Source organism: Rhinoderma darwinii, chromosome 3 (genome assembly GCF_050947455.1).
Source record: "Rhinoderma darwinii isolate aRhiDar2 chromosome 3, aRhiDar2.hap1, whole genome shotgun sequence".
Lineage (NCBI taxonomy): Eukaryota > Metazoa > Chordata > Amphibia > Anura > Rhinodermatidae > Rhinoderma > Rhinoderma darwinii.
In genome coordinates this window covers 362,758,593-362,772,764 of record NC_134689.1, presented here as the reverse complement: position 1 = coordinate 362,772,764, position 14,172 = coordinate 362,758,593, and the positions used below count along the sequence as shown (strand labels likewise).

Genomic DNA, 14,172 nt, shown 5'->3' with positions numbered 1-14,172 from the left:
CCATGGTTTTTTCTTTCCAAAGCAAGCAAACATTCACATGTGATGAGTGAGCGAGAAAGGTTTGTGTTGTACCGTTTGCTTTCCAAATCGGATAAAATCTTAACCGCATGCTTGATTTTTTAAGAAAAGACTAGGTTCCCTTGTATTGTCGTTCTAATTGCGCACTAACAGGACATTTCTAATGCAGATGATGGAAATCTTAATGGAGTGACAAAACCCTTTAAAAACTGAATACCTCTTAATATGTATTGGGACAAGTATCCAGTGAAGAACCTAGTCGAGCACTTTTAATCTTGAACTAAAACATGCTAATGGCTTTACTTTAAACCCTTGGTGACATCTCACATACAATTATGTTGCTGCTGCCAAGGGATTAGCGCATCGTCACATAACAGTACGTAACAGTGATGGAGCCGGCTCAGAAGCTGAGGCAAGTACCCAGTGAAGAAGCCAGAAGAGCACTTATAATCTGGAACCATAACATGCCAATGGCTTTACTTTGAGACAGAGGAAAGGCAAACAATACAGATGGGCGTTAAAGCCACAATCCCTGGCTTAGGAGGCCAGTGCCTTATCCATTAGGCAACTGGGACTTGACTTTTTCTATAAGTGGTTGTTTTTCCAAAGCAATCAAACATTCACTTGTGACTGAGTGATCGAGAATGGTTTGTGTTCTACCGTTTGCTTTCTAGATCTGACAAAATCTTAACCACGTGCTTGCTTTTTGTAGACAAGGGAAAGAGGGTCCCTTGTCTTTTCAATATGATCACACACTTACAGGACTCTGCTAATAAAGATGAAGGAAAGCTTATTGGAGGGCCAAAACCTTTAAAAATACCTCTTAATATATATTGGGACAAGTATCCAGTAAAGAAGCAAGTTGAGCACTTTTAATCTGGAACTAAAACATGCCAATGGCTTTTATTTAAGAAAGAGAAAAGGCAAACACCACAGATGGGACTCACCCTTAAAAACGGTATACCTCTTCCATGTATCCCCTTCAATTATGTTTATAGATCATGGGCCATGAGTAAGTTTGCTATTCCACTGGAGGTCTAAATAAAGCACAAGAAGGCAAGAAAGGAGTGCTCCAGGTGAGGCTCGAACTCACAACCTCGGCATTGCTCAACAGTTACTGTTTTATAAGTACCGTGCGCTGACCGATTGCGCCACTGGAGCTCTTACTGATGTCTGCACGCGTGTCCGTTTTCCACCGTGTGCTGACCGATTGCACCGCGGGATGAAGTGATTCCTCAAGCGTGTCTGTTTTCCATCAATTTTCAAAAACACGACAGCGTTTAAGATAGCGGTCAGTCAAGATACTGTGAGTAATAAGTCATTTACTTCTCTCTGATTAATATATAAAGAAGCATCAGTCCAGTGGATGAAGCCAGTTGAGCACTTTTAATCAGGAACTAAAACAGCAACAGCTTAACTTTAAGAAAGATGAAAGGTAAACACCCCAGATGGGACTTGAACCCACAATCCCTGGCCTAGGAGGCCAGTGCCTTATCCATTAGGCCACTGGGGCTGTAAACTTGCTCTGCGCCGTGGTTTTTTCTTTCCAAAGCAAGCAAACATTCACATGTGATGAGTGAGCGAGAAAGGTTTGTGTTGTACCGTTTGCTTTCCAAATCGGATAAAATCTTAACCGCATGTTTGTTTTTTTAAGAAAAGACTAGGTTCCCTTGTATTGTCGTTCTAATTGCACACTAACAGGACATTTCTAATGCAGATGAAGGAAATCCTAATGGAGTGACAAAACCCTTTAAAAACTGAATACCTCTTAATATGTATTGGGACAAGTATCCAGTGAAGAACCTAGTCGAGCACTTTTAATCTTGAACTAAAACATGCTAATGGCTTTACTTTAAACCCTTGGTGACATCTCACATACAATTATGTTGCTGCTGCCAAGGGATTAGCGCATCGTCACATAACAGTACGTAACAGTGATGGAGCCGGCCCAGAAGCTGGGACAAGTACCCAGTGAAGAAGCCAGAAGAGCACTTATAATCTGGAACCATAACATGCCAATGGCTTTACTTTGAGACAGAGGAAAGGCAAACAATACAGATGGGCGTTAAAGCCACAATCCCTGGCTTAGGAGGCCAGTGCCTTATCCATTAGGCAACTGGGACTTGACTTTTTCTATAAGTGGTTGTTTTTCCAAAGCAATCAAACATTCACTTGTGACTGAGTGATCGAGAATGGTTTGTGTTCTACCGTTTGCTTTCTAGATCTGACAAAATCTTAACCACGTGCTTGCTTTTTGTAGACAAGGGAAAGAGGGTCCCTTGTCTTTTCATTATGATCACACACTTACAGGACTCTGCTAATAAAGATGAAGGAAAGCTTATTGGAGGGCCAAAACCTTTAAAAATACCTCTTAATATATATTGGGACAAGTATCCAGTAAAGAAGCAAGTTGAGCACTTTTAATCTGGAACTAAAACATGCCAATGGCTTTTATTTAAGAAATAGAAAAGGCAAACACCACAGATGGGACTCACCCTTAAAAACGGTATACCTCTTCCATGTATCCCCTTCAATTATGTTTATAGATCATGGGCCATGAGTACGTTTGTTATTCCACTGGAGGTCTAAATAAAGCACAAGAAGGCAAGAAAGGAGTGCTCCAGGTGAGGCTCGAACTCACAACCTCGGCATTGCTCAACAGTTACTGCTTTATAAGTACCGTGCGCTGACCGATTGCGCCACTGGAGCTCTTACTGATGTCTGCACGCGTGTCCGTTTTCCACCGTGTGCTGACCGATTGCACCGCGGGATGAAGTGATTCCTCAAGCGTGTCTGTTTTCCATCAATTTTCAAAAACACGACAGCGTTTAAGATAGCGGTCAGTCAAGATACTGTGAGTAATAAGTCATTTACTTCTCTCTTATTAATATATAAAGAAGCATCAGTCCAGTGGATGAAGCCAGTTGAGCACTTTTAATCAGGAACTAAAACAGCAACAGCTTAACTTTAAGAAAGAAGAAAGGTAAACACCCCAGAAGGGACTTGGGCCCACAATCCCTGGCTTAGGAGGCCAGTGCCTTTTCCATTAGGCCACTGGGGCTGTAAACTTGCTCTGTGCCATGGTTTTTTCTTTCCAAAGCAAGCAAACATTCACATGTGATGAGTGAGCGAGAAAGGTTTGTGTTGTACCGTTTGCTTTCCAAATCGGATAAAATCTTAACCGCATGCTTGATTTTTTAAGAAAAGACTAGGTTCCCTTGTATTGTCGTTCTAATTGCGCACTAACAGGACATTTCTAATGCAGATGATGGAAATCTTAATGGAGTGACAAAACCCTTTAAAAACTGAATACCTCTTAATATGTATTGGGACAAGTATCCAGTGAAGAACCTAGTCGAGCACTTTTAATCTTGAACTAAAACATGCTAATGGCTTTACTTTAAACCCTTGGTGACATCTCACATACAATTATGTTGCTGCTGCCAAGGGATTAGCGCATCGTCACATAACAGTACGTAACAGTGATGGAGCCGGCTCAGAAGCTGAGGCAAGTACCCAGTGAAGAAGCCAGAAGAGCACTTATAATCTGGAACCATAACATGCCAATGGCTTTACTTTGAGACAGAGGAAAGGCAAACAATACAGATGGGCGTTAAAGCCACAATCCCTGGCTTAGGAGGCCAGTGCCTTATCCATTAGGCAACTGGGACTTGACTTTTTCTATAAGTGGTTGTTTTTCCAAAGCAATCAAACATTCACTTGTGACTGAGTGATCGAGAATGGTTTGTGTTCTACCGTTTGCTTTCTAGATCTGACAAAATCTTAACCACGTGCTTGCTTTTTGTAGACAAGGGAAAGAGGGTCCCTTGTCTTTTCAATATGATCACACACTTACAGGACTCTGCTAATAAAGATGAAGGAAAGCTTATTGGAGGGCCAAAACCTTTAAAAATACCTCTTAATATATATTGGGACAAGTATCCAGTAAAGAAGCAAGTTGAGCACTTTTAATCTGGAACTAAAACATGCCAATGGCTTTTATTTAAGAAAGAGAAAAGGCAAACACCACAGATGGGACTCACCCTTAAAAACGGTATACCTCTTCCATGTATCCCCTTCAATTATGTTTATAGATCATGGGCCATGAGTAAGTTTGCTATTCCACTGGAGGTCTAAATAAAGCACAAGAAGGCAAGAAAGGAGTGCTCCAGGTGAGGCTCGAACTCACAACCTCGGCATTGCTCAACAGTTACTGTTTTATAAGTACCGTGCGCTGACCGATTGCGCCACTGGAGCTCTTACTGATGTCTGCACGCGTGTCCGTTTTCCACCGTGTGCTGACCGATTGCACCGCGGGATGAAGTGATTCCTCAAGCGTGTCTGTTTTCCATCAATTTTCAAAAACACGACAGCGTTTAAGATAGCGGTCAGTCAAGATACTGTGAGTAATAAGTCATTTACTTCTCTCTGATTAATATATAAAGAAGCATCAGTCCAGTGGATGAAGCCAGTTGAGCACTTTTAATCAGGAACTAAAACAGCAACAGCTTAACTTTAAGAAAGATGAAAGGTAAACACCCCAGATGGGACTTGAACCCACAATCCCTGGCCTAGGAGGCCAGTGCCTTATCCATTAGGCCACTGGGGCTGTAAACTTGCTCTGCGCCGTGGTTTTTTCTTTCCAAAGCAAGCAAACATTCACATGTGATGAGTGAGCGAGAAAGGTTTGTGTTGTACCGTTTGCTTTCCAAATCGGATAAAATCTTAACCGCATGTTTGTTTTTTTAAGAAAAGACTAGGTTCCCTTGTATTGTCGTTCTAATTGCACACTAACAGGACATTTCTAATGCAGATGAAGGAAATCCTAATGGAGTGACAAAACCCTTTAAAAACTGAATACCTCTTAATATGTATTGGGACAAGTATCCAGTGAAGAACCTAGTCGAGCACTTTTAATCTTGAACTAAAACATGCTAATGGCTTTACTTTAAACCCTTGGTGACATCTCACATACAATTATGTTGCTGCTGCCAAGGGATTAGCGCATCGTCACATAACAGTACGTAACAGTGATGGAGCCGGCCCAGAAGCTGGGACAAGTACCCAGTGAAGAAGCCAGAAGAGCACTTATAATCTGGAACCATAACATGCCAATGGCTTTACTTTGAGACAGAGGAAAGGCAAACAATACAGATGGGCGTTAAAGCCACAATCCCTGGCTTAGGAGGCCAGTGCCTTATCCATTAGGCAACTGGGACTTGACTTTTTCTATAAGTGGTTGTTTTTCCAAAGCAATCAAACATTCACTTGTGACTGAGTGATCGAGAATGGTTTGTGTTCTACCGTTTGCTTTCTAGATCTGACAAAATCTTAACCACGTGCTTGCTTTTTGTAGACAAGGGAAAGAGGGTCCCTTGTCTTTTCATTATGATCACACACTTACAGGACTCTGCTAATAAAGATGAAGGAAAGCTTATTGGAGGGCCAAAACCTTTAAAAATACCTCTTAATATATATTGGGACAAGTATCCAGTAAAGAAGCAAGTTGAGCACTTTTAATCTGGAACTAAAACATGCCAATGGCTTTTATTTAAGAAAGAGAAAAGGCAAACACCACAGATGGGACTCACCCTTAAAAACGGTATACCTCTTCCATGTATCCCCTTCAATTATGTTTATAGATCATGGGCCATGAGTAAGTTTGCTATTCCACTGGAGGTCTAAATAAAGCACAAGAAGGCAAGAAAGGAGTGCTCCAGGTGAGGCTCGAACTCACAACCTCGGCATTGCTCAACAGTTACTGCTTTATAAGTACCGTGCGCTGACCGATTGCGCCACTGGAGCTCTTACTGATGTCTGCACGCGTGTCCGTTTTCCACCGTGTGCTGACCGATTGCACCGCGGGATGAAGTGATTCCTCAAGCGTGTCTGTTTTCCATCAATTTTCAAAAACACGACAGCGTTTAAGATAGCGGTCAGTCAAGATACTGTGAGTAATAAGTCATTTACTTCTCTCTGATTAATATATAAAGAAGCATCAGTCCAGTGGATGAAGCCAGTTGAGCACTTTTAATCAGGAACTAAAACAGCAACAGCTTAACTTTAAGAAAGATGAAAGGTAAACACCCCAGATGGGACTTGAACCCACAATCCCTGGCCTAGGAGGCCAGTGCCTTATCCATTAGGCCACTGGGGCTATAAACTTGCTCTGCGCCGTGGTTTTTTCTTTCCAAAGCAAGCAAACATTCACATGTGATGAGTGAGCGAGAAAGGTTTGTGTTGTACCGTTTGCTTTCCAAATCGGATAAAATCTTAACCGCATGCTTGATTTTTTAAGAAAAGACTAGGTTCCCTTGTATTGTCGTTCTAATTGCACACTAACAGGACATTTCTAATGCAGATGAAGGAAATCTTAATGGAGTGACAAAACCCTTTAAAAACTGAATACCTCTTAATATGTATTGGGACAAGTATCCAGTGAAGAACCTAGTCGAGCACTTTTAATCTTGAACTAAAACATGCTAATGGCTTTACTTTAAACCCTTGGTGACATCTCACATACAATTATGTTGCTGCTGCCAAGGGATTAGCGCATCGTCACATAACAGTACGTAACAGTGATGGAGCCGGCTCAGAAGCTGGGACAAGTACCCAGTGAAGAAGCCAGAAGAGCACTTATAATCTGGAACCATAACATGCCAATGGCTTTACTTTGAGACAGAGGAAAGGCAAACAATACAGATGGGCGTTAAAGCCACAATCCCTGGCTTAGGAGGCCAGTGCCTTATCCATTAGGCAACTGGGACTTGACTTTTTCTATAAGTGGTTGTTTTTCCAAAGCACTCAAACATTCACTTGTGACTGAGTGATCGAGAATGGTTTGTGTTCTACCGTTTGCTTTCTAGATCTGACAAAATCTTAACCACGTGCTTGCTTTTTGTAGACAAGGGAAAGAGGGTCCCTTGTCTTTTCATTATGATCACACACTTACAGGACTCTGCTAATAAAGATGAAGGAAAGCTTATTGGAGGGCCAAAACCTTTAAAAATACCTCTTAATATATATTGGGACAAGTATCCAGTAAAGAAGCAAGTTGAGCACTTTTAATCTGGAACTAAAACATGCCAATGGCTTTTATTTAAGAAAGAGAAAAGGCAAACACCACAGATGGGACTCACCCTTAAAAACGGTATACCTCTTCCATGTATCCCCTTCAATTATGTTTATAGATCATGGGCCATGAGTAAGTTTGCTATTCCACTGGAGGTCTAAATAAAGCACAAGAAGGCAAGAAAGGAGTGCTCCAGGTGAGGCTCGAACTCACAACCTCGGCATTGCTCAACAGTTACTGCTTTATAAGTACCGTGCGCTGACCAATTGCGCCACTGGAGCTCTTACTGATGTCTGCACGCGTGTCCGTTTTCCACCGTGTGCTGACCGATTGCACCGCGGGATGAAGTGATTCCTCAAGCGTGTCTGTTTTCCATCAATTTTCAAAAACACGACAGCGTTTAAGATAGCGGTCAGTCAAGATACTGTGAGTAATAAGTCATTTACTTCTCTCTTATTAATATATAAAGAAGCATCAGTCCAGTGGATGAAGCCAGTTGAGCACTTTTAATCAGGAACTAAAACAGCAACAGCTTAACTTTAAGAAATAAGAAAGGTAAACACCCCAGATGGGACTTGAACCCACAATCCCTGGCTTAGGAGGCCAGTGCCTTATCCATTAGGCCACTGGGGCTGTAAACTTGCTCTGCGCCGTGGTTTTTTCTTTCCAAAGCAAGCAAACATTCACATGTGATGAGTGAGCGAGAAAGGTTTGTGTTGTACCGTTTGCTTTCCAAATCGGATAAAATCTTAACCGCATGTTTGTTTTTTTAAGAAAAGACTAGGTTCCCTTGTATTGTCGTTCTAATTGCACACTAACAGGACATTTCTAATGCAGATGAAGGAAATCCTAATGGAGTGACAAAACCCTTTAAAAACTGAATACCTCTTAATATGTATTGGGACAAGTATCCAGTGAAGAACCTAGTCGAGCACTTTTAATCTTGAACTAAAACATGCTAATGGCTTTACTTTAAACCCTTGGTGACATCTCACATACAATTATGTTGCTGCTGCCAAGGGATTAGCGCATCGTCACATAACAGTACGTAACAGTGATGGAGCCGGCCCAGAAGCTGGGACAAGTACCCAGTGAAGAAGCCAGAAGAGCACTTATAATCTGGAACCATAACATGCCAATGGCTTTACTTTGAGACAGAGGAAAGGCAAACAATACAGATGGGCGTTAAAGCCACAATCCCTGGCTTAGGAGGCCAGTGCCTTATCCATTAGGCAACTGGGACTTGACTTTTTCTATAAGTGGTTGTTTTTCCAAAGCAATCAAACATTCACTTGTGACTGAGTGATCGAGAATGGTTTGTGTTCTACCGTTTGCTTTCTAGATCTGACAAAATCTTAACCACGTGCATGCTTTTTGTAGACAAGGGAAAGAGGGTCCCTTGTCTTTTCATTATGATCACACACTTACAGGACTCTGCTAATAAAGATGAAGGAAAGCTTATTGGAGGGCCAAAACCTTTAAAAATACCTCTTAATATATATTGGGACAAGTATCCAGTAAAGAAGCAAGTTGAGCACTTTTAATCTGGAACTAAAACATGCCAATGGCTTTTATTTAAGAAAGAGAAAAGGCAAACACCACAGATGGGACTCACCCTTAAAAACGGTATACCTCTTCCATGTATCCCCTTCAATTATGTTTATAGATCATGGGCCATGAGTAAGTTTGCTATTCCACTGGAGGTCTAAATAAAGCACAAGAAGGCAAGAAAGGAGTGCTCCAGGTGAGGCTCGAACTCACAACCTCGGCATTGCTCAACAGTAACTGCTTTATAAGTACCGTGCGCTGACCGATTGCGCCACTGGAGCTCTTACTGATGTCTGCACGCGTGTCCGTTTTCCACCGTGTGCTGACCGATTGCACCGCGGGATGAAGTGATTCCTCAAGCGTGTCTGTTTTCCATCAATTTTCAAAAACACGACAGCGTTTAAGATAGCGGTCAGTCAAGATACTGTGAGTAATAAGTCATTTACTTCTCTCTGATTAATATATAAAGAAGCATCAGTCCAGTGGATGAAGCCAGTTGAGCACTTTTAATCAGGAACTAAAACAGCAACAGCTTAACTTTAAGAAAGATGAAAGGTAAACACCCCAGATGGGACTTGAACCCACAATCCCTGGCCTAGGAGGCCAGTGCCTTATCCATTAGGCCACTGGGGCTATAAACTTGCTCTGCGCCGTGGTTTTTTCTTTCCAAAGCAAGCAAACATTCACATGTGATGAGTGAGCGAGAAAGGTTTGTGTTGTACCGTTTGCTTTCCAAATCGGATAAAATCTTAACCGCATGCTTGATTTTTTAAGAAAAGACTAGGTTCCCTTGTATTGTCGTTCTAATTGCACACTAACAGGACATTTCTAATGCAGATGAAGGAAATCCTAATGGAGTGACAAAACCCTTTAAAAACTGAATACCTCTTAATATGTATTGGGACAAGTATCCAGTGAAGAACCTAGTCGAGCACTTTTAATCTTGAACTAAAACATGCTAATGGCTTTACTTTAAACCCTTGGTGACATCTCACATACAATTATGTTGCTGCTGCCAAGGGATTAGCGCATCGTCACATAACAGTACGTAACAGTGATGGAGCCGGCCCAGAAGCTGGGACAAGTACCCAGTGAAGAAGCCAGAAGAGCACTTATAATCTGGAACCATAACATGCCAATGGCTTTACTTTGAGACAGAGGAAAGGCAAACAATACAGATGGGCGTTAAAGCCACAATCCCTGGCTTAGGAGGCCAGTGCCTTATCCATTAGGCAACTGGGACTTGACTTTTTCTATAAGTGGTTGTTTTTCCAAAGCAATCAAACATTCACTTGTGACTGAGTGATCGAGAATGGTTTGTGTTCTACCGTTTGCTTTCTAGATCTGACAAAATCTTAACCACGTGCATGCTTTTTGTAGACAAGGGAAAGAGGGTCCCTTGTCTTTTCATTATGATCACACACTTACAGGACTCTGCTAATAAAGATGAAGGAAAGCTTATTGGAGGGCCAAAACCTTTAAAAATACCTCTTAATATATATTGGGACAAGTATCCAGTAAAGAAGCAAGTTGAGCACTTTTAATCTGGAACTAAAACATGCCAATGGCTTTTATTTAAGAAAGAGAAAAGGCAAACACCACAGATGGGACTCACCCTTAAAAACGGTATACCTCTTCCATGTATCCCCTTCAATTATGTTTATAGATCATGGGCCATGAGTAAGTTTGCTATTCCACTGGAGGTCTAAATAAAGCACAAGAAGGCAAGAAAGGAGTGCTCCAGGTGAGGCTCGAACTCACAACCTCGGCATTGCTCAACAGTAACTGCTTTATAAGTACCGTGCGCTGACCGATTGCGCCACTGGAGCTCTTACTGATGTCTGCACGCGTGTCCGTTTTCCACCGTGTGCTGACCGATTGCACCGCGGGATGAAGTGATTCCTCAAGCGTGTCTGTTTTCCATCAATTTTCAAAAACACGACAGCGTTTAAGATAGCGGTCAGTCAAGATACTGTGAGTAATAAGTCATTTACTTCTCTCTTATTAATATATAAAGAAGCATCAGTCCAGTGGATGAAGCCAGTTGAGCACTTTTAATCAGGAACTAAAACAGCAACAGCTTAACTTTAAGAAAGAAGAAAGGTAAACACCCCAGATGGGACTTGGGCCCACAATCCCTGGCTTAGGAGGCCAGTGCCTTATCCATTAGGCCACTGGGGCTGTAAACTTGCTCTGTGCCGTGGTTTTTTCTTTCCAAAGCAAGCAAACATTCACATGTGATGAGTGAGCGAGAAAGGTTTGTGTTGTACCGTTTGCTTTCCAAATCGGATAAAATCTTAACCGCATGCTTGTTTTTTTAAGAAAAGACTAGGTTCCCTTGTATTGTCGTTCTAATTGCACACTAACAGGACATTTCTAATGCAGATGATGGAAATCTTAATGGAGTGACAAAACCCTTTAAAAACTGAATACCTCTTAATATGTATTGGGACAAGTATCCAGTGAAGAACCTAGTCGAGCACTTTTAATCTTGAACTAAAACATGCTAATGGCTTTACTTTAAACCCTTGGTGACATCTCACATACAATTATGTTGCTGCTGCCAAGGGATTAGCGCATTGTCACATAACAGTACGTAACAGTGATGGAGCCGGCTCAGAAGCTGAGACAAGTACCCAGTGAAGAAGCCAGAAGAGCACTTATAATCTGGAACCATAACATGCCAATGGCTTTACTTTGAGACAGAGGAAAGGCAAACAATACAGATGGGCGTTAAAGCCACAATCCCTGGCTTAGGAGGCCAGTGCCTTATCCATTAGGCAACTGGGACTTGACTTTTTCTATAAGTGGTTGTTTTTCCAAAGCAATCAAACATTCACTTGTGACTGAGTGATCGAGAATGGTTTGTGTTCTACCGTTTGCTTTCTAGATCTGACAAAATCTTAACCACGTGCTTGCTTTTTGTAGACAAGGGAAAGAGGGTCCCTTGTCTTTTCAATATGATCACACACTTACAGGACTCTGCTAATAAAGATGAAGGAAAGCTTATTGGAGGGCCAAAACCTTTAAAATACCTCTTAATATGTATTGGGACAAGTATCCAGTAAAGAAGCAAGTTGAGCACTTTTAATCTGGAACTAAAACATGCCAATGGCTTTTATTTAAGAAAGAGAAAAGGCAAACACCACAGATGGGACTCACCCTTAAAAACGGTATACCTCTTCCATGTATCCCCTTCAATTATGTTTATAGATCATGGGCCATGAGTAAGTTTGCTATTCCACTGGAGGTCTAAATAAAGCACAAGAAGGCAAGAAAGGAGTGCTCCAGGTGAGGCTCGAACTCACAACCTCGGCATTGCTCAACAGTTACTGCTTTATAAGTACCGTGCGCTGACCAATTGCGCCACTGGAGCTCTTACTGATGTCTGCACGCGTGTCCGTTTTCCACCGTGTGCTGACCGATTGCACCGCGGGATGAAGTGATTCCTCAAGCGTGTCTGTTTTCCATCAATTTTCAAAAACACGACAGCGTTTAAGATAGCGGTCAGTCAAGATACTGTGAGTAATAAGTCATTTACTTCTCTCTGATTAATATATAAAGAAGCATCAGTCCAGTGGATGAAGCCAGTTGAGCACTTTTAATCAGGAACTAAAACAGCAACAGCTTAACTTTAAGAAAGATGAAAGGTAAACACCCCAGATGGGACTTGAACCCACAATCCCTGGCCTAGGAGGCCAGTGCCTTATCCATTAGGCCACTGGGGCTGTAAACTTGCTCTGCGCCGTGGTTTTTTCTTTCCAAAGCAAGCAAACATTCACATGTGATGAGTGAGCGAGAAAGGTTTGTGTTGTACCGTTTGCTTTCCAAATCGGATAAAATCTTAACCGCATGCTTGATTTTTTAAGAAAAGACTAGGTTCCCTTGTATTGTCGTTCTAATTGCACACTAACAGGACATTTCTAATGCAGATGAAGGAAATCTTAATGGAGTGACAAAACCCTTTAAAAACTGAATACCTCTTAATATGTATTGGGACAAGTATCCAGTGAAGAACCTAGTCGAGCACTTTTAATCTTGAACTAAAACATGCTAATGGCTTTACTTTAAACCCTTGGTGACATCTCACATACAATTATGTTGCTGCTGCCAAGGGATTAGCGCATCGTCACATAACAGTACGTAACAGTGATGGAGCCGGCTCAGAAGCTGGGACAAGTACCCAGTGAAGAAGCCAGAAGAGCACTTATAATCTGGAACCATAACATGCCAATGGCTTTACTTTGAGACAGAGGAAAGGCAAACAATACAGATGGGCGTTAAAGCCACAATCCCTGGCTTAGGAGGCCAGTGCCTTATCCATTAGGCAACTGGGACTTGACTTTTTCTATAAGTGGTTGTTTTTCCAAAGCAATCAAACATTCACTTGTGACTGAGTGATCGAGAATGGTTTGTGTTCTACCGTTTGCTTTCTAGATCTGACAAAATCTTAACCACGTGCATGCTTTTTGTAGACAAGGGAAAGAGGGTCCCTTGTCTTTTCATTATGATCACACACTTACAGGACTCTGCTAATAAAGATGAAGGAAAGCTTATTGGAGGGCCAAAACCTTTAAAAATACCTCTTAATATATATTGGGACAAGTATCCAGTAAAGAAGCAAGTTGAGCACTTTTAATCTGGAACTAAAACATGCCAATGGCTTTTATTTAAGAAAGAGAAAAGGCAAACACCACAGATGGGACTCACCCTTAAAAACGGTATACCTCTTCCATGTATCCCCTTCAATTATGTTTATAGATCATGGGCCATGAGTAAGTTTGCTATTCCACTGGAGGTCTAAATAAAGCACAAGAAGGCAAGAAAGGAGTGCTCCAGGTGAGGCTCGAACTCACAACCTCGGCATTGCTCAACAGTTACTGCTTTATAAGTACCGTGCGCTGACCGATTGCGCCACTGGAGCTCTTACTGATGTCTGCACGCGTGTCCGTTTTCCACCGTGTGCTGACCGATTGCACCGCGGGATGAAGTGATTCCTCAAGCGTGTCTGTTTTCCATCAATTTTCAAAAACACGACAGCGTTTAAGATAGCGGTCAGTCAAGATACTGTGAGTAATAAGTCATTTACTTCTCTCTTATTAATATATAAAGAAGCATCAGTCCAGTGGATGAAGCCAGTTGAGCACTTTTAATCAGGAACTAAAACAGCAACAGCTTAACTTTAAGAAAGAAGAAAGGTAAACACCCCAGATGGGACTTGGGCCCACAATCCCTGGCTTAGGAGGCCAGTGCCTTATCCATTAGGCCACTGGGGCTGTAAACTTGCTCTGTGCCGTGGTTTTTTCTTTCCAAAGCAAGCAAACATTCACATGTGATGAGTGAGCGAGAAAGGTTTGTGTTGTACCGTTTGCTTTCCAAATCGGATAAAATCTTAACCGCATGCTTGTTTTTTTAAGAAAAGACTAGGTTCCCTTGTATTGTCGTTCTAATTGCACACTAACAGGACATTTCTAATGCAGATGATGGAAATCTTAATGGAGTGACAAAACCCTTTAAAAACTGAATACCTCTTA

The 14,172-nt window shown here is 41.8% G+C and overlaps 15 non-coding genes across 15 annotated transcripts; all 15 read right to left on the bottom strand.

Moving 5' to 3' along the window:
• Window positions 1-1,086: 1,086 nt before the first annotated feature.
• TRNAI-UAU (transfer RNA isoleucine (anticodon UAU)) lies at window positions 1,087-1,179 on the bottom strand. Its single transcript is given in 2 exon segments — window positions 1,087-1,122; window positions 1,142-1,179. It is a non-coding gene; the product is annotated as a tRNA-Ile (tRNA).
• A 279-nt stretch (window positions 1,180-1,458) lies between these two features.
• On the bottom strand, window positions 1,459-1,531 carry TRNAR-CCU (transfer RNA arginine (anticodon CCU)). The gene has a single exon. It is a non-coding gene; the product is annotated as a tRNA-Arg (tRNA).
• A 1,103-nt stretch (window positions 1,532-2,634) lies between these two features.
• Window positions 2,635-2,727, bottom strand: TRNAI-UAU (transfer RNA isoleucine (anticodon UAU)). Its single transcript is given in 2 exon segments — window positions 2,635-2,670; window positions 2,690-2,727. It is a non-coding gene; the product is annotated as a tRNA-Ile (tRNA).
• Window positions 2,728-4,182: 1,455 nt separating this feature from the next.
• TRNAI-UAU (transfer RNA isoleucine (anticodon UAU)) lies at window positions 4,183-4,275 on the bottom strand. The gene is given in 2 exon segments: window positions 4,183-4,218; window positions 4,238-4,275. It is a non-coding gene; the product is annotated as a tRNA-Ile (tRNA).
• A 279-nt stretch (window positions 4,276-4,554) lies between these two features.
• Window positions 4,555-4,627, bottom strand: TRNAR-CCU (transfer RNA arginine (anticodon CCU)). Its single transcript has one exon. It is a non-coding gene; the product is annotated as a tRNA-Arg (tRNA).
• A 1,103-nt stretch (window positions 4,628-5,730) lies between these two features.
• Window positions 5,731-5,823, bottom strand: TRNAI-UAU (transfer RNA isoleucine (anticodon UAU)). The gene is given in 2 exon segments: window positions 5,731-5,766; window positions 5,786-5,823. It is a non-coding gene; the product is annotated as a tRNA-Ile (tRNA).
• Window positions 5,824-6,102: 279 nt separating this feature from the next.
• Window positions 6,103-6,175, bottom strand: TRNAR-CCU (transfer RNA arginine (anticodon CCU)). The gene has a single exon. It is a non-coding gene; the product is annotated as a tRNA-Arg (tRNA).
• Window positions 6,176-7,278: 1,103 nt separating this feature from the next.
• On the bottom strand, window positions 7,279-7,371 carry TRNAI-UAU (transfer RNA isoleucine (anticodon UAU)). Its single transcript is given in 2 exon segments — window positions 7,279-7,314; window positions 7,334-7,371. It is a non-coding gene; the product is annotated as a tRNA-Ile (tRNA).
• Window positions 7,372-7,650: 279 nt separating this feature from the next.
• On the bottom strand, window positions 7,651-7,723 carry TRNAR-CCU (transfer RNA arginine (anticodon CCU)). The gene has a single exon. It is a non-coding gene; the product is annotated as a tRNA-Arg (tRNA).
• A 1,103-nt stretch (window positions 7,724-8,826) lies between these two features.
• On the bottom strand, window positions 8,827-8,919 carry TRNAI-UAU (transfer RNA isoleucine (anticodon UAU)). The gene is given in 2 exon segments: window positions 8,827-8,862; window positions 8,882-8,919. It is a non-coding gene; the product is annotated as a tRNA-Ile (tRNA).
• Window positions 8,920-9,198: 279 nt separating this feature from the next.
• TRNAR-CCU (transfer RNA arginine (anticodon CCU)) lies at window positions 9,199-9,271 on the bottom strand. Its single transcript has one exon. It is a non-coding gene; the product is annotated as a tRNA-Arg (tRNA).
• Window positions 9,272-10,374: 1,103 nt separating this feature from the next.
• On the bottom strand, window positions 10,375-10,467 carry TRNAI-UAU (transfer RNA isoleucine (anticodon UAU)). Its single transcript is given in 2 exon segments — window positions 10,375-10,410; window positions 10,430-10,467. It is a non-coding gene; the product is annotated as a tRNA-Ile (tRNA).
• Window positions 10,468-11,921: 1,454 nt separating this feature from the next.
• On the bottom strand, window positions 11,922-12,014 carry TRNAI-UAU (transfer RNA isoleucine (anticodon UAU)). The gene is given in 2 exon segments: window positions 11,922-11,957; window positions 11,977-12,014. It is a non-coding gene; the product is annotated as a tRNA-Ile (tRNA).
• A 279-nt stretch (window positions 12,015-12,293) lies between these two features.
• Window positions 12,294-12,366, bottom strand: TRNAR-CCU (transfer RNA arginine (anticodon CCU)). Its single transcript has one exon. It is a non-coding gene; the product is annotated as a tRNA-Arg (tRNA).
• A 1,103-nt stretch (window positions 12,367-13,469) lies between these two features.
• On the bottom strand, window positions 13,470-13,562 carry TRNAI-UAU (transfer RNA isoleucine (anticodon UAU)). The gene is given in 2 exon segments: window positions 13,470-13,505; window positions 13,525-13,562. It is a non-coding gene; the product is annotated as a tRNA-Ile (tRNA).
• Between the last annotated feature and the right edge of the window lie 610 nt (window positions 13,563-14,172).